Here is a 26,917-nt window from a genome sequence, read left to right on the forward strand (position 1 = left end):
ACTTCTTCATTCAGGTATCCATTCAGAAACGCGCTCTTCACATCCATCTGGTACAGCTTGAATTTGAGGATGCAAGCTACGCCAAGTAACAATCTGATGGACTCAAGTCTAGCAACAGGGGCGAAAGTTTCATCAAAGTCTACACCTTCAATCTGAGTGTAGCCTTGAGCAACAAGTCTGGCCTTGTTTCTGGTTATAACACCTTCTTCATTGGTTTTGTTCTTGAAGATCCACTTGGTGCCAATTACATTAGTTCCCTCGGGTCTAGGAACTAGCTCCCAGACTTCATTCCTTTTGAATTGCCCCAATTCTTCTTGCATAGCATTGATCCAGAACTCATCAGTCAGTGCCTCTTTCACATTCTTGGGCTCAATTTTGGAGACAAAGCATGAATTGGAGACAATCTCAATCTCCCTTGATCTTGTAGTGACCCCTCTGTTTGGATCTCCTATAATCAGCTCCTTGGGGTGCATCTTCTGGATTCTGATTGAGGGTTTTTTGTCAGGTTGGTTGATGTTTGGTTCATCTGTAGCAGAATCAGAGTTTTCTGCATTTTCTGCACTTTTAGCTGTATCTGCTACATTGTCTCCCGATGTTCTGACATCTTCTTCGACATCCTTCTTTCTTGCTGGAGTTAGATCATCAACAACCACATTGATGGATTCCATCACAGTTCTGGTTCTGGAATTGAATACTCTATATGCTCTGCTGTTTGTAGAGTATCCCAGGAATATTCCTGTATCACTCTTGGGATCCATCTTTCTCCTTTGCTCTCTATCTGCCAAAATGTAACATGGACTTCCAAAGATGTGGAAGTGCTTGACAGTTGGCTTCCTCCCTTTCCAGATTTCATACAGTGTGGTTGGAGTCCCTCTTCTCAGTGTGACTCTGTTGTGGATGTAGCATGCTGTGTTCATGGCTTCAGCCCAGAGATTATAGGGAAGTTCTTTGGCATGAAGCATGACCCTAGCCGCCTCTTGCAAAGTCCTGTTTTTCCTTTCGACTATGCCATTTTGTTGAGGTGTAATGGCTGCAGAGAACTCATGAGTGATGCCTTCAGATGTGCAGAATTCAGTAAACCTGCTGTTTTCAAACTCTCTGCCATGGTCACTCCTGATTCTCTTGATGACACAGTCTTTTTCTCTTTGAAGTCTTAGGCTCAACTCCTTGAATACTTCAAAGGTGTCTGATTTCTCTCTGATAAAGTTGACCCAGGTAAATCTGGAGAAATCATCCACAACAACATAGACATACCTCTTTCCTCCAAGGCTTTCAACTTGCATAGGCCCCATCAAGTCCATGTGAAGTAGTTCCAGTACCCTGGAAGTGGTCTGATGTTGAAGCTTCTGGTGGGACATCTTGACTTGCTTTCCAATCTGACATTCACCACAGATTCTGCCTTCTTCTATTTTCAGATTGGGAATGCCTCTCACAGCACCTTTGTCAATGATTTTCTTCATGCCTCTTAAGTGCAGATGTCCAAACCTTTGATGCCATATTTTGACTTCATCTTCTTTGGAGGATAGACATGTGGAGGAGTAACTGGTTTCTTGAGGTGTCCATAGGTAACAGTTGTCCTTTGATCTGCTGCCCTTCATTAGAACTTCACTCTTCTCATTTGTCACTAAGCATTCTGACTTTGTGAAGTTTACATTGAATCCTTCATCACACAGCTGACTGATGCTGATCAAGTTTGCAGTCAGTCCCTTCACCAGCAGTACTTTGTCCAGACTAGGAAGTCCATCATGGACTAGCCTTCCCATTCCAGTGATCTTTCCTTTAGAACCATCTCCAAATGTCACATAGCTAGTGGAGCAAGGTTCAATGTTCACCAGGAATTCTTTGACTCCTGTCATGTGTCTGGAACAGCCGCTATCTAGGTACCAATCTTCTTTAGCTGATGCTCTAAGTGAAGTATGAACAACAAGACTAACAGTCTTGTGTTTTGGAACCCACATCATCTTCCTTCCACTGCTGCTCCTTTGAGTTCCATGATGTGGATGGCCATGTAGATGATAGCAAAAGGGCTTTATGTGACCATACTTGCCACAGTAGTGACACCTCCACTTCTTTCTTTTGCTCCTTTTCTGCTGCGTTCCATGATGTCGAGACCGATGTTGTGACATCGTGGCTCCAGTGCTGTTTTTGGCAGGAACAAATTCTGTCATGGTTATTCTGCCAGCAGATTGATGATTAAACCCAAGTCCTCTCTGGTTTCCAACATTCTTCCCAAGCTGTAGCACTTCATCAAGCATATCTGAGCCTTTATTCAGCATTTTTATTGATTTTTGTCATGTTTTCCAGTTTAGAGTTCAGAAAACCAACTTCTCCTTTAAGCTCAGAGATCTCCTCTTCATGTGCCTCCTTCTCAGCTTCCAGATTTGCAATGACCTTCTTTAGTTGTGCTTCTTGCCGAAGAATCTTCTCACTTTTGATGCATAGTTCTCTATAGGATGTAGCAAGCTCATCAAAAGTGATTTCACTATCTGTATCGCTTGAATCTTCAGCAGATTCAAATCTCCCAGTGAGTGCATTCACATCTCTGTCAGAATCACTTTCTTGTTCACTTTCTGTATCATCAGACCGACATACAGAAAGTCCTTTCCTCTGCTTCTTGAGATGAGTGGGACATTCAGCTATGATGTGTCCATAGCCTTCACACCCATGGCATTGAATTCCTTTGCTGTGACTGGGCTTTTCATCTGACCTTTTCTGGTATTTACTACCTTTCCTGATGTCGAAAGGGATGTTCCGGACATGTGGTTTCTGCCTCCTGTCCATTCTGTTCAGCACTTTGTTGACCTGCTTTCCAAGGAGCACAACTGCATTAGTCAGGCCTTCATCAGTATCCAGGTCATACTCATCTTCTTCTCCTTCATCATTGGATACGAACGCCAAGTTCTTGCTCTTCTTTTCAGCCCTATCCGAGAGTCCTAGCTCAAAGGTTTGAAGGGAACCAATGAGTTCGTCTACTCTCATGTTGCAAATGTCTTGGGCCTCCTCTATTGCAGTGACTTTCATGTCAAATCTCTTAGGCAAGGATCTGAGGATCTTTCTCACCAGCTTTTCATCTGTCATCCTTTCTCCCAAGGCAGTGCAAGCATTGGCAATTTCAAGAATGTTCATGTGGAAGTCATGAATACACTCTTCCTCCTTCATCTTCAGATTTTCGAATTTTGTAGCCAATAGTTGCAATCTGGACATCTTCACTTTGGAGGTTCCTTCATGAGTGGTTTTCAGGATCTCCCATGCATCTTTGGCCACTGTGCATGTGTTGATCAGTCTGAAGATATTCTTGTCAACTCCATTGAATAGAGCATTCAAGGCTTTGGAGTTTCCAAGTGCCAATTCGTCTTCTTCTTTTGTCCAGTCTTCTTCTGGCTTCAATCCATCAGTGGGCTTTCCTTCTGTGTCCAGCATCTTGGGATGTTCCCAGCCTTTGATGACAGCTTTCCAGGTTCTGCTATCCAGTGATTTGAGGAAGGCCACCATCCTTGCTTTCCAGTATTCATAGTTGGTTCCATCCAGAATTGGTGGTCTGTTCACTGGTCCTCCTTCTTTCTCCATGTTCATCAGAATTTATCTCCCTAGATCTCACTCAGTGATTTCGAGTGCCTGCTCTGATACCAATTGAAATTCTGATACTGGGGACAGATGTCGTACAGGATGTCACGACATCACGCTTCAGAACATGGAGATTATATTTGACTGTATGAACAGATTAAACAAGTAAATAACACAAGAGAATTGTTAACCCAGTTCGGTGCAACCTCACCTACATTTGGGGGCTACCAAGCCAGGGAGGAAATCCACTAAAATAGTGTTAGTTCGAAGATCTAACAGCCACTGTTTACAACCTTCTCACCTAACCACTACCCGTGCGACCTCTACCTAAGAGCCACTCTTAGATATGAGAAACCCCGCTCACTCCCTCTCAAACACTCTCCCGTGTTTACAATTAAATCGAATACACACCAGAGATTGCTCTCTGAACAATAGAGATCAACTCTACACAAACTACAGAGATCAACTCTACACAAACTACAGAGATCAACTCTACACAAACTACAGAGATCAACTCTACACACTCAGGTCCAACACTTGATGTTAGGATAACATCAAGGTGGCTCACAAAACACTCAAGTCCCAAAACTCACAAAACAACTCTTCAATCCCGGACTTGGTACAGAACTCGTGCAGCCTTCATGTTTATATAGCAGTGTGCGTTTCTGGGCTGCAACTTCTTGTGCTGGATGAGATCTATCATTTTCCTGAAAATCTGCACTTAAAGATCTAAAAGATCAAGTTTGATCTTTTAGTTTTTATCTTTAATCTTTAATCTTTAATCCCTGAACGAACTATTCAAGTTTGTAATTCGAACTTTAATTATCTTTTAATTCGTTCCAAGAGATAGATCTTCTAATCTGTTGCTAACTGCACAATAATCTGTTAAAGAGATAACAGATTTATGTGTCCAGTATTTTCGGGCCGGATGTCAGGACATCGTGTCCGACATCGTGGATCCTGCACACTCTGTTAAAGATATAACAGATTTATGCGTCCAGTATTTTCGGGCAGGATGTCAGGACATTGTATCCGACATCGTGGATCCTGCAGCTTCAATTCTTCATTTGACATTTTATCTTGCCTTGTGCATTGTGCAGCCCGATCTGATTCCTTGACATAACGTTGGACATCATGTGCAGCAACTCCAGCTTTCCTTCATTGTCTAAGTGCTTATGTTTTAACAAAATCTTAACCAATCTTTTAAACACTCAGTAGAGCTAAGCACTAACAAATTACATAAAAATAAAAAGGCAAAATTATACTTTTGGTCTCCTAGTTTATCTCCAATTTCGGATTTGGTCCCCCAGTTTTATAAATCCCTACAAAATTGGTCTTGGAAGCCCGATTTGGACGTTGACCGTTAACTTCAGACGTTGACTGCCACGTGTCAATGTCACATGTCAACATCTGAGTGGTTTCCTATAAAGACTTCATTTTTTAGGTAAAATTGTACTTTTGGTCCCCGAGTTTTACTCTAATTTCGATTTTGGTCCCCTTATAATTTAATTCACACATTTGGTCCCTTAATTTTCTAAATCCTTTTATAAATTCAGCCAATTTTCATTACTGGAGAAGTTGTATTTCAAATTTCAAACAAAAATATCATTGTCATACATAGGTCACTTAAACAGTCGTATACACATCATATCGCATGCGGGAGCAAAAAAAGAAAAAAAAAAGAGGGAGTTATTATTGTTAAAGTAAGAGATCTGAAAATTTCATACCCAGGTTGGGATTCATGCGCCACTTTTCCAAGTTGAACAACCCCGGAAGTGGGAGAGAGACAAAGAGTGATTTTTCTCTGGGTTCCAAGTGAGTGAAAAACTTGAAATGAAAAAGAAGTGCGAGATTTATCAAGACCTACCATATCTCTAGCACCAGTGGCTAAACTATTCAAAAGATCAATTTTGCAGGAACAATTTATAAAGGGATTTATAAAACTGGGGGACCATATGTGTGAATTAAACTATAGGGGGACCAAAATCGAAATTGGAGTAAAACTGAGGGACCAAAAGTGCAATTTTACCTACAAAAAATGAAGTCTTTACGGGGAACCACTTAGACGTTGACACATGGCATTGACACGTGGCATTGACACGTGGCAGTCAATGTCTGAGATTAACGGTCAACGTCCAAATCAGGCTTTCAGGACCAATTTTGTAGGAATTTATAAAACTGGGGGACCAAATTTGTGAATTAAATTATAGGGGGACCAAATCCGTAATTGGAGATAAAGTGGGGGACCAATTTTGTAATTTTGCCAAATAAAAAACATAGGTAGATTATGTCTTCCATAACAAGACTTAATGTTCTAACAACATGTGCAATCACATGTTTCTTAAAAATAAGAGAACTTAAAAGGATGAGACATAATGTCCGAGCGAGGACTCTAAGGACTCTAAGGTTGGGTTAGACTCCTTTACCAGAACAACCCAATCATTTGTCTCTCGTGACTTTACTCTCACTGGGTCTCTATCAAACCCTAACATTTATAAGGTTAGGTCTACATCCATTGATCATAAACACTTTCCTCTAACTTATCCCTTGCAATCACTTACTACACTAGTTCATTTTCACTAATATCTTAAGATTCATTCTTTAAAAAATAAGCTAATTTTACAACTCTCTATCTCTCTCTTGTGATAACCTCACTTCCCTTACTCAGTTTTAGTCTCAAACACTCACCTTACATCAATCTTTGCTCAAAGGAAATATTCATTCTAGCCTATACTCACACAGTGTCATTCAAGATACATCTTTCATCATACCCTTAAAAGCTACATTCCATCCCATACAAGTCACCACAATAGTTTAACATATAGATACATATACATCCTTATAACTATGGTTAGAATCATTCACAAATAACATAAGTACAACACAAGCCACACATGGCATCCACTTAATAAAACACACAAGTTAGACAATTCACATTGCTTTCTTTTTCCCATATCCATGTGGTACTAGAAAAACATTTGTGAAAGAAGCTTGGGAGGACATGTTGTAATGAACCCACATGATTCTATTACTACAATCTCATCGAGACGAGACTACTAGCGGCATGTTAGGGTTACCTAGTCTTGCAAGGATACTCCAACCCATGAGATTGACATAAGTCCCATGGAGATTCCAAACTAGATACCCCCAAGGACAAAGTCATACTACAACTCATTCATTCCCTTCCCAGTAAAACTCAACCACATCCCTCATCTTAAAAACATATGCATATTTACGATGAATGATCAAATAGGAGGCACATGGTTTCACTTATCACATAACATGGAGAATCCTATCCCACATCGACTAGGTTCTCTAAACATTACAAATCTTACTTATATGTACCATTGCATCTCTTCATCCACATCTCATACACATAATCATCATGCATCACATGTGTCACACTCATTTCAATATACATAAAATCATGTTCATAGTCAAAATAAACATTGTTCCCAAAACATAATTCAATCACAAGCATCTTTAAGCACACTCGACTAAGTAGTACACTATTCAATCCCTCCAAAATCTATATCATTTTCCTATTATAGCAAATTTCTATTAACAACTATAGTTTGTATATCATTTCTTAAGTTCTTGGGGGTACTACCTCCTTTCTTTATTTCCTTTCACACTCATATGACCTTTGTATAGTATAAATGCTATATCTGGATCGGAGTTATACTAACTCATTCAAGTCTATTCCTATCTTGTGTGAAAGATAAGACAATCATCTATAACTTCTACGTTGACCTCAAAAGCTACATTAATCCCCTACAATGCCTAAATTTGGGAAGAAGATGAATTTATCACACAACGCTGACAACTTAACATGTGCTCACTAAAATAGCAATATGATGAGTTATACACATTATTTTTGAGTGATTTCAAAACCATTGGTTATCTAACACATAGGGCTACATTTCTTATGAAGACACATAAGTCTAATTCGATCTTCTTTCATAACTCATTTTTCACATTAAAATCACCTTTCTGGCTACTCTCTTCACATCTCTTTATAATAATAATAATAATAATAATAAATATTAAATAATAACATTAATACCATATACAATCATATTAACAACATCAATAGTTATAATAACTATACCAACAACAATAATAATAATAACATCAAATACATAAGATACAATGTACAAGAAGTGCTCACTTACAGGAACACATGCACTCACATAAGACATAACCGATAATATAACAAAAATAATAAGTATGATAATAATACATTAAAAATAATATAACAAAGTCCTAATAAGAGTTTTTCTTATGGTATATTCCTAATACTTAAAACTTGGGGTGTTACCAGGCATTCCCCAATAACATCTAATTTTGAAATGTTATCCTTTTTTAACACTCTATATCCGTTTTACTCCTTTGCTAACACTGTACTCATACCACTTTGCTATCACCACTCTTCTCCTACTTCTTTAATTTAATTGGAGTAAGGGTTAACAATGAATATAGTTTGAGAGTTATAAATAAATGGAGAATGTAATGAATTTCTGAACACTAGAACAAAAATATTGAAGGAGAAGGAATGATAAAAAAATGAGAAAGAAAGAGAAGGAGATAGCAATGTGGGAGAAGAAGATGGTTTGAGAGTGATAGAGATGGAGAAGAAAGACAGCAATTTGTGTAGTTACTTAGTTTGTGGTTACACCAATTTGTGTTTGTTACTTAGTTTGTGGGATGTGTAGTTACTTCTGTTTCAGTTAAATATTTTGTGTTCATGTTTTTTTCGTTTTCTCCTTTAAACGATACATATATTGTAGTTGAAAGAGAATTGGATTTGCAATTTGACACAAGCAATTGTGCTCATATGACAAAGATTAGTAAAGTGACATGGCAGTGTAGGACTTTGTAGCTCAAAATTTATATATTATAAACATATTTTCTTTTTTTCCTTCCAATCACAATTATCAACCTGTAACATGTAAAAAACTCTTCTCTTTCTTTCAGCATGAGTCCATTAGCAACCTATACCAAAATATTAGGAACAAAAACCCACTATTTTCTTTTTGTTTTAATTAACTCATTTCAAGGTATTAGAGTAATTTTATATATATATATATATATATATATATATATATATATATATATATATATATATATTAATCTTGTTTCTCTCCATGCATATCAGTTTCAATCTCAAAATTCTACTCAATTTCAAACCTAATGTGGCTGCAAGGACCCCATCTATTATGTCCTTCTCTTCAAGCTCCCTTAATTCTTTCTTCAGTTTCACACTTTTAAAATTTATTCCAAACCTAAACTAGTGTTCAGGATCCATTTCAACAATGATTAATGCAGTTCAATCACAAAATCCGAAAAAAAGAAGATGAACACTAGATTTTCAATAAACTATTTGGTACCAGTTTTGCAGTCCACAAAATTGTAAATAGTTCAACTACAATAAAAATTCAATCAACTACATCCATCCATTCAGTTTTGTTACTCTGACGACATCGGTGCATCGCTTCGTTGAGTAGAGGTCGCAAAGGCTACAGAGCCCAATCATGAACATCTTCAAATGAAAAGGGGTAAGAGCATCACCGTGGAAGTGCGAGAAAAGCTTTCAGAGATGAACCCATTGTTCATGAACAGAGATTTGGAAGAGGAATCAAATCCTTTGATTAAATACTTTCTATTATTTTTCTTAAAACGTAAATTACTAGATTGGAGTTGTTACTGTTGTAGCCGGTGGCATGATTGGTGGGGTGAGAGAGAAAAAAGAAAATGTAACTGGAAAAGGGAATTGGTACATGAAAGAGGAGAGAGAAACTATTTTATTTTTAAATTATATTAAACACTAAATTACTATATTGTCCTGAAAATAAATGAACTAAACAAATAATAATCTTTTTGTCTTAAATATTTTGATGAAAGTTATTAATTTTTTTTATAAAAAAAATGCAAGTACATTAGCAAATCTCGCACATATATTATTAATATACTCAGTCTTTTTTAATTGAAATACATAAGAACCTTACACCAAAATTTCTAAATAAAAAACTTATCATACTCCTTTGTTTCAATAAATTTATTATACGGATATTATACTAATATATTGTCATTTTTTGAAAATAAATAAATAAAAACTCATTGTTTTCTCTTGTCTCACTCCTCTCAAATCACTCTCCATTTTTTAATTTTCCAAATGCCAAGTACTCTTCATCATCGGGATAAAAAAGGGTACTCTTCGTGAGTCACAAAAGTTCAAATGCTATTTAATAAATAAAAAAACCAATTCTTCACCATTATTTAATTGAGATATGTTGCGTGGATTTCATTCCTTCCACCATAGATTGGGTTTGCAGTGTTCAACATTTGGGACAAAAGGACATTGTTTCTTCGGCCGTGTCCGAGCCGAAAACCAACACACTGTGCATATGCAACCTCTGATTCAGAGCTTGATTTTTTTTTTTGTTAATTTTTGGGATGAATTATATGTGTTATTTACACTTACTATTACATCATTTAATATTTTTCAATTGAATAACTTTATTTCAAAATTCTCCATTGAATTGAAAAAAGTTAATTCACATTGACCATGTTTATCAAATTTTATATCAATAAAAAAAACTATTTGATACATTATTAATATAGATCAAAATCATTGTTATATATAAATATATATATATATATATATATATATATATATTAAATATGAATTATTTGATCATGATTTTATTAATGTTTAAATTTTGTAATATTTAACATAAATAACAAAGTAATATATATTTATAATTGACTAAATGTTATTTTTAGTTCTTTATGGCTTATTGTTTTTTCATTTTCATACATTAAGTTTTAAAAGTTTTATTTTTCATTAACAACATTAGTATTTCTATTATCTTTTAAATTTTAAATAATTAATTTAAAATAATCACGACTAAAATCGTCATTATCTTTATTTTAATTTAAAAATTATATAATTTTATGCTATCGTTACAATAGGCATTTCTCCTTGTTAGTGCTTAGCTCTACTGAGTTTTAAAAGATTGGCTAAAATTTTGTTAAAACATAAGCACTTAGACAATGAAGGAAAGCTGGAGTTGCTGCACATGATGTCCAACATTATGTCAAGGAATCAGATCGGGCTGCACAATACACAAGGCAAGATAAAATGTCAAATGAAGAATTGAAGCTGCAGGATCCACGATGTCGGATACAATGTCCAGGACATCCTCCCCGAAAATACTGGACACATAAATCTGTAACAGATTGTGCAGGATCCACGATGTCGGATACAATGTCCAGGACATCCTGCCCGAAAATACAGCACACATAAATTTGTTATATCTTTAACAGATTAATGTGCAGTTAGCAACAGATTTGGCGATCTATCTTTAGGAACGAATTAAAAGATAATTAAAGTTCGAATTACAAACTTGAATAGTTCGTTCAGGGATTGAAGATTAAAGATAAAAACTAGAAGATCAAACTTTATCTTTTAGATCTTTAAGTGCAGATTTTCAGGAAAATGATAGATCTCATCCAGCGCAAGTTGTTGCAGCCCAGATACGCACACTGCTATATAAACATGAAGGCTGCACGAGTTTTGGACCAAGTCCGGGATTGAAGAGTTTGTGAGTTTTGGGACTTGAGTGTTTTGTGAGCCACCTTGATGTTACTCTAACATCAAGTGTTGGACCTGAGTGTGTAGAGTTGATCTCTATTGTTCAGAGAGTAATCTCTGGTGTGTCTTTGATTTAATTGTAAACACGGGAGAGTGATTGAGAGGGAGTGAGAGGGGTTCTCATATCTAAGAGTGGCTCTTAGGTAGAGGTTGCACGGGTAGTGGTTAGGTGAGAAGGTTGTAAACAGTGGCTGTTAGATCTTCGAACTAACACTATTTTAGTGGATTTCCTCCCTGGCTTGGTAGCCCCCAGATGTAGGTGACGTTGCACCGAACTGGGTTAACAATTCTCTTGTGTTATTCACTTGTTTAATCTGTTCATACGGTCATATACAATCTGCATGTTCTGAAGCGCGATGTCGTGACATCCTGTACGACATCTGTCCCCAGTATCAGAATTTCAATTGGTATCAGAGCAGGCACTCGAAATCACTGAGTGAGATCTAGGGAGATAAATTCTGATGAACATGGAGAAAGAAGGAGGACCAGTGAACAGACCACCAATTCTGGATGGAACCAACTATGAATACTGGAAAGCAAGGATGGTGGCCTTCCTCAAATCACTGGATAGCAGAACCTGGAAAGCTATCATCAAAGGCTGGGAACATCCCAAGATGCTGGACACAGAAGGAAAGCCCACTAATGAATTGAAGCCAGAAGAAGACTGGACAAAAGAAGAAGACGAATTGGCACTTGGAAACTCCAAAGCCTTGAATGCTCTATTCAATGGAGTTGACAAGAATATCTTCAGACTGATCAACACATGCACTGTGGCCAAGGATGCATGGGAGATCCTGAAAACCACTCATGAAGGAACCTCCAAAGTGAAGATGTCCAGATTGCAACTATTGGCTACAAAATTCGAAAATCTGAAGATGAAGGAGGAAGAGTGTATTCATGACTTCCACATGAACATTCTTGAAATTGCCAATGCTTGCACTGCCTTGGGAGAGAGGATGACAGATGAAAAGCTGGTGAGAAAGATCCTCAGATCTTTGCCTAAGAGATTTGACATGAAAGTCACTGCAATAGAGGAGGCCCAAGACATTTGCAACATGAGAGTAGATGAACTCATTGGTTCCCTTCAAACCTTTGAGCTGGGACTCTCGGATAGGACTGAAAAGAAGAGCAAGAACTTGGCGTTCGTGTCCAATGATGAAGGAGAAGAAGATGAGTATGACCTGGATACTGATGAAGGTCTGGCTAATGCAGTTGTGCTCCTTGGAAAACAGTTCAACAAAGTGCTGAACAGAATGGACAGGAGGCAGAAACCACATGTCCGGAACATCCCTTTCGACATCAGGAAAGGTAGTGAATACCAGAAAAGGTCAGATGAAAAACCTAGTCACAGCAAAGGAGTTCAATGCCATGGGTGTGAAGGCTATGGACACATCAAAGCTGAATGTCCCACTCATCTCAAGAAGCAGAGGAAATGACTTTCTGTATGTCGGTCTGATGATACAGAGAGTGAACAAGAAAGTGATTCTGACAGAGATGTGAATGCACTCACTGGGAGATTTGAATCTGCTGAAGATTCAAGTGATACAGATAGTGAAATCACTTTTGATGAGCTTGCTGTATCCTATAGAGAACTATGCATCAAAAGTGAGAAGATTCTTCAACAAGAAGCACAACTGAAGAAGGTCATTGCAAATCTGGAGGCTGAGAAGGAGGCACATTAAGAGGAGATCTCTGAGCTTAAAGGAGAAGTTGGTTTTCTGAACTCTAAACTGGAAAACATGACAAAATCAATAAAGATGCTGAATAAAGGCTCAGATATGCTTGATGAGGTGCTACAGCTTGGGAAGAATGTTGGAAACCAGAAAGGACTTGGGTTTAAACATAACTCTACTGGCAGAATAACCATGACAGAATTTGTTCCTGCCAAAAACAGCACTGGAGCCACGATGTCACAACATCGGTCTCGACATCATGGAACGCAGCAGAAAAAGAGTAAAAGAAGTAAAAGAAAGAAGTGGAGGTGTCACTACTGTGGCAAGTATGGTCACATAAAGCCCTTTTGCTATCATCTACATGGCCATCCACATCATGGAACTCAAAGTAGCAGCAGCAGAAAGAAGATGATGTGGGTTCCAAAACACAAGATTGTCAGTCTTGTTGTTCATACTTCACTTAGAGCATCAGCTAAGGAAGATTGGTACCTAGATAGCGGCTGTTCCAGACACATGACAGGAGTTAAAGAATTCCTGGTGAACATTGAGCCCTGCTCCACTAGCTATGTGACATTTGGAGATGGCTCTAAAGGAAAGATCATTGGAATGGGAAAGCTAGTCCATGATGGACTTCCTAGTCTGAACAAAGTACTGCTGGTGAAGGGACTGACTGCAAACCTGATCAGCATCAGTCAGTTGTGTGATGAAGGATTCAATGTAAACTTCACAAAGTCAGAATGCTTGGTGACAAATGAGAAGAGTGAAGTTCTAATGAAGGGCAGCAGATCAAAGGACAACTGTTACCTATGGACACCTCAAGAAACCAGTTACTCCTCCACATGTCTATCCTCCAAAGAAGATGAAGTCAAAATATGGCATCAAAGATTTGGACATCTGCACTTAAGAGGCATGAAGAAAATCATTGACAAAGGTGCTGTTAGAGGCATTCCCAATCTGAAAATAGAAGAAGGCAGAATCTGTGGTGAATGTCAGATTGGAAAGCAAGTCAAGATGTCCCACCAGAAGCTTCAACATCAGACCACTTCCAGGGTGCTGGAACTACTTCACATGGACTTGATGGGGCCTATGCAAGTTGAAAGCCTTGGAGGAAAGAGGTATGCCTATGTTGTTGTGGACGATTTCTCCAGATTTACCTGGGTCAACTTTATCAGAGAGAAATCAGACACCTTTGAAGTATTCAAAGAGTTGAGTCTAAGACTTCAAAGAGAAAAAGACTGTGTCATCAAGAGAATCAGGAGTGACCATGGCAGAGAGTTTGAAAACAGCAAGTTTACTGAATTCTGCACATCTGAAGGCATCACGCATGAGTTCTCTGCAGCCATTACACCACAACAAAATGGCATAGTTGAAAGGAAAAACAGGACTTTGCAAGAAGCTGCTAGGGTCATGCTTCATGCCAAAGAACTTCCCTATAATCTCTGGGCTGAAGCCATGAACACAGCATGCTACATCCACAACAGAGTCACACTTAGAAGAGGGACTCCAACCACACTGTATGAAATCTGGAAAAGGAGGAAGCCAACTGTCAAGCACTTCCACATCTTTGGAAGTCCATGTTACATTCTGGCAGATAGAGAGCAAAGGAGAAAGATGGATCCCAAGAGTGATGCAGGAATATTCTTGGGATACTCTACAAACAGTAGAGCATATAGAGTATTCAATTCCAGAACCAGAACTGTGATGGAATCCATCAATGTGGTTGTTGATGATCTAACTCCAGCAAGAAAGAAGGATGTCGAAGAAGATGTCAGAACATCGGGAGACAATGTAGCAGATACAGCTAAAAGTGCAGAAAATGCAGAAAACTCTGATTCTGCTACAGAAGAACCAAACATCAATCAACCTGACAAGAGACCCTCCATTAGAATCCAGAAGATGCACCCCAAGGAGCTGATTATAGGAGATCCAAACAGAGGAGTCACTACAAGATCAAGGGAGATTGAGATTGTCTCCAATTCATGCTTTGTCTCCAAAACTGAGCCAAAAAATGTGAAAGAGGCACTGACTGATGAGTTCTGGATCAATGCTATGCAAGAAGAATTGGGGCAATTCAAAAGGAATGAAGTTTGGGAGCTAGTTCCTAGACCCGAGGGAACTAATGTGATTGGCACCAAGTGGATCTTCAAGAACAAAACCAATGAAGAAGGTGTTATAACCAGAAACAAGGCCAGACTTGTTGCTCAAGGCTACACTCAGATTGAAGGTGTAGACTTTGATGAAACTTTCGCTCCTGTTGCTAGACTTGAGTCCATCAGATTGTTACTTGGTGTAGCTTGCATCCTCAAATTCAAGCTGTACCAGATGGATGTGAAAAGCGCGTTTCTGAATGGATACCTGAATGAAGAAGTCTATGTGGAGCAGCCAAAGGGATTTGTAGACCCAACTCATCCAGATCATGTATACAGGCTCAAGAAGGCTCTCTATGGATTGAAGCAAGCTCCAAGAGCTTGGTATGAAAGGCTAACAGAGTTCCTTACTCAGCAAGGGTATAGGAAGGGAGGAATTGACAAGACTCTCTTTGTCAAACAAGATGCTGAAAACTTGATGATAGCACAGATATATGTTGATGACATTGTGTTTGGAGGGATGTCGAATGAGATGCTTCGACATTTTGTCCAACAGATGCAATCTGAATTTGAGATGAGTCTTGTTGGAGAGCTGACTTACTTTCTGGGACTCCAAGTGAAGCAGATGGAAGACTCCATATTCCTCTCACAAAGCAAGTATGCAAAGAACATTGTCAAGAAGTTTGGGATGGAAAATGCCAGCCATAAAAGAACACCTGCACCTACTCACTTGAAGCTGTCAAAAGATGAAGCTGGCACCTGTGTTGATCAAAGTCTGTACAGAAGCATGATTGGGAGCTTACTATATTTAACAGCTAGCAGACCTGACATCACCTATGCAGTAGGTGTTTGTGCAAGATATCAAGCCAATCCTAAGATAAGTCACTTGAATCAAGTAAAGAGAATTCTGAAATATGTAAATGGCACCAGTGACTATGGGATTATGTACTGTCATTGTTCAGATTCAATGCTGGTTGGGTATTGTGATGCTGATTGGGCAGGAAGTGCATATGACAGAAAAAGCACTTCTGGTGGATGCTTCTATTTGGGCACCAATCTTATTTCATGGTTCAGCAAGAAGCAGAACTGTGTGTCCCTATCTACTGCAGAAGCAGAGTATATTGCAGCAGGAAGCAGCTGTTCACAACTAGTTTGGATGAAGCAGATGCTCAAGGAGTACAATGTCGAACAAGATGTCATGACATTGTACTGTGACAGCTTGAGTGCTAAAAACCCAGTTCAACACAGCAGAACCAAGCACATTGACATTCGACATCACTATATTAGAGATCTTGTTGATGAGAAAGTTATCACACTAGAGCATGTTGACACTGAGGAACAAATAGCAGATATTTTCACAAAGGCATTGGATGCAAATCAGTTTGAAAAACTGAGGGGCAAGCTGGGCATTTGTCTGCTAGAGGATTTATAGCAATTACTGTTATTTGAATGTGCTCAAACGTTAATAGCACGTTCTCTACTGGGCCAAAACAAATTCGACCGTTGCTTCACACGTGCCTCTACATTCCCCATTCAAACTCATATTTTAGTGGTAATCTCGTATTCAGCATTCCACAACAGCTCTCAGATTTTCACGAAACCATTCCAAAAGCTCTGCTTCTCCATGGCTACCTCACCAAAAGAGACTTCATCTCCTGGTTCACCTTCTGTACCATCATCTCCATCATCCACCAAAGCACCATCAAACCAGGAACAACCTGAATTCCATATCCAACCCATACAAATGATTCCTGGTCAAGCCCCTGTTCCTGAAAAACTGATTCCCAAAAGACAACAGGGAGTGAAGATTTCTGAAAACCCTAGCCTTGCAACAAGTCCTAGGGAAGTAGACACGGAGATGGATAAGAAGATCCGCAGTATTGTGAGTAACATTCTGAAAAATGCTTCTGTTCCTGATGCTGATGAAGATGTTCCAACATCTTCCACCCCGAATGTTTCTGTGCCTGATGCTGACAAAGATGTTCCAACATCTTCCACCCCAAATGCTGAAGTCCCCTCTTCATCCAGTAAAGAGGAATCAACAGAGGAAGAGGATCAAGCCACAGAGGAGACCCCTGCACCAAGGGCACCAGAACCTGCTCCAGGTGACCTCATTGATCTAGAAGAGGTAGAATTTGATGAGGAACCCATTGCCAACAAGTTGGCACCTGGCATTGCAGAAAGGCTACAAAGCAGAAAAGGGAAAACCCCCATTACTAGGTCTGGACGAATCAAAACTATGGCACAGAAGAAGAGCACACCAATCACTCCCACCACATCCAGATGGAGCAAAGTTGCAATCCCGTCCAAGAAGAGGAAAGAAATCTCCTCATCTGATTCTGATGATGATGTCGAACTAGATGTTCTCGACATCAAGCGGGCCAAGAAATCAGGGAAAAAGGTGCCTGGAAATGTCCCTGATGCTCCATTGGACAACATTTCATTCCACTCCATTGGCAATGCTGAAAGGTGGAAATTTGTATATCAACGCAGACTTGCTGTTGAAAGAGAACTGGGAAGAGATGCCTTGGCTTGCAAGGAGATTATGGACCTCATCAATGCTGCTGGACTGCTGAAAACTGTCACCAAGTTGGGAGATTGCTATGAAAGTCTAGTCAGGGAATTCAGTGTCAACATTCCCTCTGACATAACAAACAGAAAGAGTGATGATTATCAGAAAGTGTTTGTCAGAGGAAAATGTGTTAGATTCTCCCCTGCTGTAATCAACAAATACCTGGGCAGACCAACTGAAGGAGTGGTGGATATTGCTGTTTCTGAGCATCAAATTGCCAAGGAAATCACTGCCAAACAAGTCCAGCATTGGCCAAAGAAAGGGAAGCTTTCTGCAGGGAAGCTAAGTGTGAAGTATGCAATCCTGCACAGGATTGGTGCTGCAAACTGGGTACCCACCAATCATACCTCCACTGTTGCCACAGGTTTGGGTAAATTTCTGTATGCTGTTGGAACCAAGTCCAAATTTAATTTTGGAAACTATATTTTTGATCAAACTGTTAAGCATTCAGAATCCTTTGCTGTCAAATTACCCATTGCCTTCCCAACTGTATTATGTGGCATTATGTTGAGTCAACATCCCAATATTTTGAACAACATTGACTCTGTGATGAAGAGAGAATCGGCTCTGTCCCTGCACTACAAACTGTTTGAGGGGACACATGTCCCAGACATTGTCTCGACATCAGGGAAAGCTGCTGCTTCAGGTGCTGTGTCCAAGGATGCTTTGATTGCTGAACTCAAGGACACATGCAAGGTGCTGGACGCCACCATCAAAGCCACCACAGAGAAGAAAATGGAGCTGGAACGCCTGATCAAAAGACTCTCAGAAAGTGGCATTGATGATGGAGAAGCAGCTGAGGAAGAAGAAGAAGCAGCTGAGGAAAAAGAAGAAGCAGCTGAGGAAGAGGAAGATGCAGCAGAGGATACAGAATCAGATGATGATGATTCTGAAGCCACCCCATGACCATCAGACCTTTATTTTTTTACTGTTACTAGCTATTGGGGCATGTCCCTTTGAACAATTGATTGTTATTGGTCTGTCATATTTGCATGCATTCTACTTTTGTCAAATTCTGTCTAAAAAGGGGGAGTAATAGTATTAATAGTATTATGCATGATTTATGATTCTGAGTAGTAGGACTCTATGTATGCAATAGTAGTCATGATGTATGATTTTGAGTAGTAGGATACGGTGTATGCATGATTCATGATTTTGAGGGGGAGTTGTATGTATATGATTTTGAGGGGGAGATTGCTGCTGCTGATGATGACTGATGTAAGCTACTGTAACTACTAGTAGCTGATAGAAGATGCTGCAGCAAGAGCATAGAGACAGGGGGAGCAAAATACTGATGTCACATGAGATGTCTTGACATCCTGGAAAGGACTAGTAGCTGATAGAAGATGCTGCAGTGAACTGCTTCACAGCAGTAAGAGCATGGAGACAGGGGGAGCAGAAAGCTGATGTCACGAGAGATGTCTTGACATCCTGGAAACAACTTGCAACTTGCAGATTTTTGCTGTCGCCACTACAGATACCGCTGTGCTTGATTACTCTGATAATGAAAGTTGCTGATCCCACTTGCATAACTGCTCGTACCTGCTCAGGAAGTGTCTAAGTATGTTTTAGACAAAATTTGCCAAAGGGGGAGATTGTTAGTGCTTAGCTCTACTGAGTTTTAAAAGATTGGCTAAAATTTTGTTAAAACATAAGCACTTAGACAATGAAGGAAAGCTGGAGTTGCTGCACATGATGTCCAACATTATGTCAAGGAATCAGATCGGGCTGCACAATACACAAGGCAAGATAAAATGTCAAATGAAGAATTGAAGCTGCAGGATCCACGATGTCGGATACAATGTCCAGGACATCCTGCCCGAAAATACTGGACACATAAATCTGTAACAGATTGTGCAGGATCCACGATGTTGGATACAATGTCCAGGACATCCTGCCCGAAAATACAGCACACATAAATCTGTTATATCCTTAACAGATTAATGTGCAGTTAGCAACAGATTTGGCGATCTATCTTTAGGAACGAATTAAAAGATAATTAAAGTTCGAATTACAAACTTGAATAGTTCGTTCAGGGATTAAAGATTAAAGATAAAAACTAGAAGATCAAACTTTATCTTTTAGATCTTTAAGTGCAGATTTTCAGGAAAATGATAGATCTCATCCAGCGCAAGTTGTTGCAGCCCAGATACGCACACTGCTATATAAACATGAAGGCTGCACGAGTTTTGGACCAAGTCCGGGATTGAAGAGTTATTTTGTGAGTTTTGGGACTTGAGTGTTTTGTGAGCCACCTTGATGTTACTCTAACATCAAGTGTTGGACCTGAGTGTGTAGAGTTGATCTCTATTGTTCAGAGAGTAATCTCTGGTGTGTCTTTGATTTAATTGTAAACACGGGAGAGTGATTGAGAGGGAGTGAGAGGGGTTCTCATATCTAAGAGTGGCTCTTAGGTAGAGGTTGCACGGGTAGTGGTTAGGTGAGAAGGTTGTAAACAGTGGCTGTTAGATCTTCGAACTAACACTATTTTAGTGGATTTTCTCCTTGGCTTGGTAGCCCCCAGATGTAGGTGACGTTGCACCGAACTGGGTTAACAATTCTCTTGTGTTATTCACTTGTTTAATCTTTTCATACGGTCATATACAATCTGCATGTTCTGAAGCGCGATGTCGTGACATCCTGTACGACATCTGTCCCCAGTATCAGAATTTCACTCCTCTTCAAGAAAACCCTCAAGAAGAAGTGTGCATTTGACCTCCAAAAGAAGGAGCTCCACAAGCTCTTCCATATATTCTTCATCTTCTTAGGCCACGTCTTCCTAGCCCAAGCACAATCACTACACCTCCAATCCTACCACTATTAGATCCCCATCGCACTCCTCTCCATGGCCCACAATATCTTCTACATCTATGTCTCCCAAACCCTAAGGTTTATCAATGACTTTTAAGTACCAGATAAGCTTACTCTAGGTTTGACCATCAAGAAGCTCAGGGAGATCAAGATGAGACTCAATGCTGCTAACGATGACTATGATGGGGTTATTGCTGATGAGGAGTTCGAGATTCATTACCAAGAACCCCTTCATTTTGGGGTTCTTCTACAATAGGCTATTTCACCACCACCACACAAAATTGATGCACCATGTGGTTTGGTTGTCACCCCCCTTTATCTTCATCATTGATGAGGTTGCAATATGTTGGTGGGTATGGTAGTAACGTCCTTAGTTACAATAATAAATTGTATATAAAATTCACTAAAGATTAAATTTCAAAAGCCAAAAAGGTTTGAAACAACACTCCAGATATATTAAAACATAGAATATAATCCATTTGTGTATAAATCGAATCATGAAATCCAAAACTCGAACGACTACTAATGACCCTAAATAAGAAACAATAAAATTTATTCAACCATAAATGACCCTTTTATTCTAATAAATCCTAACCGGTTTAAAATTGAACTAGATAAATGAGATAGAAATTCTTCAAGCCTCCTTAGTCCCAATGATTTCGTCTCTATATTCTGAAAACAACATTAACTAATGAGATATATAATCCTCGTGAACAAGACACACAATTATAAAATATTTTCGGAAATAGTGTTTGTTCTCAGTTGGCACGACAACTGAAAAAATCAACCATGATACCCACATTCTTAAAAAATAACCTAAGTAATAATATAAATATCTTAAAATAATAATTTTCTCATATAAGATATTATAGCATAATCACACAAGCCTTTCACATAGCAATGATTTAATCAATAATAATATCACAATAAATCAATGTTAAATCAATCAATTTCAAGGCATTCAATGTTATGTGGAGATATATTCCTCCCTAGAAGAAGTTACCTTAATCTCTTATGAACATAAAGGCAATAATATGGAGCATCAACTCAATCTCATGGAGATATACTCCTTCCTCAAAGAAGTTACCTTAATCTCAATTATGTGGAGCACCAGCTCAATCTCATGTGGAGATATACCTCTTCCTTGAAGAAGTTACCTCAATCTTAATTATGAGCACCAACTTAATCTCAAGTGGAGGTAGGCTCCCTTGAAGAAGTTACCTCAATCTCAATTATGTCGAGCATCAGTTCAATCTCATGTGGAGATATAATCCTTCATCAAAGAAGTTATCTTAATCTCAATTATGTGGAACACTAGCTCAATTTCATGTGGAGATATACTCCTCCCTTGAAGAAGTTATCTCAATCTCCAGTGCTACAAAAAAGGCATTCAACATCGGTTCTAGAAGAAATTTAACATCGGTTCTAGAACCAATGTTGAATTGAACGATGTTAATAGTGACAAGCTTCAACATTAGTTCTTAAAATTGATGTTGAAAACTATTTTTTAACATCGATTTTAGCGTCAACCGATATAAAAAGTGCTTTACAACACCGATTTTCATTAGAACCGATGTAAAAAGTGCTTTACAACATCAATTTTCACTAGAACCGATATTAATGTAGTTTTTGCATAATTAAAAAAATATTTTGTTTCACAAGAACCATTTTCTTCGTGATCCATTTTTTTAAAAACATAATCCTGTGACCATGAAGAACAAAACTAAGACACTATAATATTAATATAATAAATGCAACATGAAGCAGCTAGCGAACTTCAAAAAAATTATTGCGAACCAATGATTTGATGTTCCAGTAGCAACTTGGACCCTTGGAATGCTCGTATTGCTTATAGCATCCTAAAAGAATAACAATTATTAGTTGCATTGGGTGTTTTCCAATTAACTCTGAAAATAAGTTTGCATTCTCAACATCATGGCATTAAGGAAATCAATGCAGCAAACCTCCATGAAACTAATTACAAGTTAGTATGAGAAATTATAAAGATTAAAGAAAACACCTAGTAAAAGAATATTTTTAATTTTAGCTTAATGAAACAACTAGAAAAAGACTATGTTTTGGGTAACTACTAACCATTTCTTATATGTCTTAGATCACATCTTTCAAATAGCCTGTAACATCAATGGCTAAACTATGGTAAATGAAAAAGAGCTGGCTTTGCAGTTGAACTGCAATCAATATATATTGAGAGCTTTCTTTGCATCAACACACTTTTGACGTGTGATAAATTTTTTGTGATTCTGAAATTCACATTTCCATCATCAATAAAGCAACAATATTAATAATTATATTGATGTCAAGCAAGTAGCAGAGTTTTCCCCATAACAGTTGTATGAAGTAAAGTAACACATGGGAGACATAATTATGTCAGTCCTAAACTACATGCCAAACAAATTTCCATTTGAATTTATTAAGAATACAATAGATATTGCACATCAATAAAAAATTTTTATAGCATCTCATAGTTAAAAAAATCCCTCGAGCTTGAGAAATTAAGAATCAATACAATTTGATCATAGGAGTGCAACCCACTCTAATACATGCAAGACTAAAGATTTGTTCAACAATAAATGCAAGCTTGCACATAATTTTAGTACTTGGCAAAAAAAAATTCATCAACCACAATAGTACAATAAAAGATGTCATATGTTAACTAAGCACACTCAATAGTCAAAGAAAACATGAAAAGATGTAGAATATAGTACAAAATGTGAATATATCTTTCTTTCTCTCAACCCTTCCCTGGTTTTCTTTCAAATTAAGGCTTAAATCCATTATCTACAAAGGAAAATAGCAGTTTCACTGCATGCCTAATTTAAGGGGTAGAAAATCTTCACCATACAAAAACAGCTTAACAGGTACCAGCTAACTTAGGTGTTGTCATGTGTGAATGTGTACAAGAGGCATTCAATTGGACGTGCCCAAATTGTTGCCATCTCTATATTTTTTTTGTTCAGACATATGATATTTTCATATTAGGAAATTTTGTAGAACTTTTTATCTAAAACTCTCGCACATGCTTTGTCACTATCCTAGATAATAACCATTAGAAAATAATTTGAATATTGTTCACAAGTGGATTTTAAAAATAATTCACCACAGACAGTTGGAAGCCTGGACAAATTGAATCTATGCATAACAACAAAACATATATTTCTCCAATTTAGAATGCATGAGGCTTCATGATCAATTGATCATCAACATATACTAGTTTGCCTTGTATAAACTAGTTTACATGATGAAGAAAATTTAAAATACCAATAATACAATGTGTAACGACCTGCCTCGTCGCTATGATATCACCACTCTAAACTGTGAGAATTTTCAAATTTTAAATGAAAACTCCGTTAATTTGCTTATGAAAAATGAAAGTAACTTTTTTTTTCGATATACATTCACCAAACAACGCACCATTACTTAAGTGAATACATATATACATACATACATATATATATATATATATATATATATATATATATATATAGTAACTCAGTACACATCATTTACATAATGGAAAATAAATTTGTTCATACATATAATTAAATTTTTCATTTACATCCTCAATTCAACAAAAAAAATTATGTAACCAGTTATGGAGGAGTTGATTAACAAAACACAACTTTCTCCCAAAATAATCCCAATGTCATCACGTCGGCTCAGCAGCTCCACAAAAGAATCTCAATTCTCGTACTCTAATGTTGTCATTCTACTCCCACGAACAAGGGTTCGCAATCATAACAGGTACCAACCACACGGTACAAAAATTGCGAGGGGTGAGTTTATTATAAAAGAAATTAATTCAAAGATCAAATAACCATAATTAGTATGAAAACATTAAAAAATATCATAAGTTAACACAAACATTCACTAGTCCAATACACACTCAACAAATAGGCATCATTAGTCTATAGTTCTAATCAATCATGCTCAGTATGATGCATGCACCTGAGCTCAACTCTCAAATGCAATGTGGTACCATCCCCAAGGAAATAACCTAAGCGTGTTCACACGACACTCTCACTTAGGAAAACTAGACAGTAAGTGTCAAGGTCACCCTGTCGTGCACAGGCAACCCTCCCCCCCCCCCCTCACGGTGATCAGCCTGAGTCTTAAGGGAGTTCCAAATCGAGTGGCATGCCCCCAAGTACAAGTATTCCTCCTCATAAGAAACTACAAGTACTTATTGACAAAGTTTATACTATTTCCATGTCATATGAAGTATGAAACATGGGCACCATCAAATGCACTGACCATGGATAATTAAAGATTCTAAGTCATCCCCCTCCAGAGATGCTTAAAACTCTTTAACCACTCTATTTCCCCCACCAGGGACATCCAACAAGGTCACTGCATCCCCCCATATACATACACAATATACAACGTATGAAACATGGGCACTATCAATGCGCTGATCGTGGATAATTAAAGATTCTAAGTCATCCCCCTCCGGAGATGCTTAAAACTCTTTAACCACTCTTTTTCCCCCAGCAGGAATATCCAACAAGGTCACTACACCCCCATGTACATACACATCACACAACATATGAAACATGGGCACCATCAATGCATTGACTGTGGATAATTATATATTCTAAGTCATCTCCCTCCAGAGATGCTTAAAACTCTTTTACCACTCTATTTCCCCCACCAGGGACATCCAACAAGGTCAATGCACCCTCCATGTACATACACAACACACATCATCACAGTGTATTTTCAACATCATCAACATTTCATCTCTATATCACTCTCAATATCAACATCATCTCATCTCAATGACATTATCAACAACAACAACATCATCTCATATTAACATAATCATCAATAACAACATCAACTCATATTGACATAATCATCAATAACAACATCATCTCATATCAATATCATCATAAACATCAACCTCATCTCATATCAATTAATGTCATCAATAGCAACATCAACAATAAGTCACATTCCGCATATACATACATCTATAGTTCATGCTTGAGATTCACACTTCCCAGGTCTTCAAACCACACAAGTCTAATAAACAATAGTGTTATTCATCAATAATAGATATATCGCATTCCATTAGTCAAAAACATTGTTTTCTTGAAAACCAGCATGCAACAAGGACAAACATACATCCCCATAGTTAGGTTCCTTAACCCCAACTATGGTATTAAAAATTGTAAACTATAATAAACTCCCCTTACCTATCGCGAGCTCTCCTTCAGTTCCTCTTTGCGTCGCTCAAAGGTCTCCCTCGTTCACGCTCGTCACTCCAAACACAAGGTTCTATATGCCAAATTGAAGGAAATTTAATATAGATTTTAGAAACAAGGTTAATGACAACATTCAGAGTCAAATACCTCTGTCAAAACATAAAGGGCTGAGGGGTGTTTCAGATTCTACTAAAAGGAGACATCATTTTGAAATTCCGCTCATGCCAATGTGATTGAGATTCAGTGAAGGTCACGAAAATAACATCAATGTTATAAAAAGATAACTTTTACAATGTCTCATTTTCAAGGGTTTTTCAAAGGAAGTGTTAAAACACCCTATTACAGTACCTAACACACAAGAGGAACTCAAACTAACTAGGAGAAGGGCTCATAAATCAAGATTACCTCAGAGAAGCTTTGAAATGGAGGATTGGGGGAACTTTCTCCACCGAATCCTTGAGGAGGATTCTGCTCTGATTAAGATGTTCCTCTTGGTGTGGGGGTTCGACGACAAGCAACGGCAGCTCGTGGCAGCCACCGGTGGTCGTGGGTGGTGGAGAAGGAGGTGTTAGGGTTTGGGTGGCGTTTTGGAGAAGAGGAGAGTGAAAAATCATAATTTTCACGCTGAGGAACGTATTTATAATATGCAAATATTGCTTAGCAAGCTCATCTCGCTAAAAGGGAGTCCACTTTTCTCACTCAGGGCACAAATTCTCACTTAGCGCAACTTCTTCTACACTATGGCTCGCTCAGCGGGCCAATTCTCGCTCAATGCAATTTCCTCTCGGGTTGGAATTGCGCTTAGCGTGCTCTTCTCACTTAGCAAGACATCAGAAGTTGTTATTTTGAAAATCCCAACGATCAGACTGTGCAGAGATGTCTTAGGAAGCTCCAGACAAAATTTGAAGACAATCCAATGGTTATTGAATCCGGGATCATGATTTTACTGGAATAGGTTTAGGTAAAATTTGAAATCTCATAATTTCAACTTAGTTCAACAAAACTTCACATAACTCAGCATCCACATCAAGAAATTCACACATGACTAATTCAAGCCATACCTCAACTCATTCAAGTCAACCATATAATCAAATAACACGATAAATACAATTAAACATCGATTTATAACTAGTAATATTTCAAGGTGTTTCACAATGCATGATATAATACTTTATAGTGTTAAAACCCATATAATGATCAGTTTAATAAGCTTCTTATATTTATAAAAAAAAATAGGCCAAAACATATGTGCTAGATAACCTAAGGAAAAAGCCTATATTTTTTTTTTCTAGTTATATGCTCCAATGCATACCTTAGATGGTTGTTGA

Source organism: Glycine soja, chromosome 16, assembly GCF_004193775.1.
Source record: "Glycine soja cultivar W05 chromosome 16, ASM419377v2, whole genome shotgun sequence".
NCBI classification, from domain to species: domain Eukaryota; kingdom Viridiplantae; phylum Streptophyta; class Magnoliopsida; order Fabales; family Fabaceae; genus Glycine; species Glycine soja.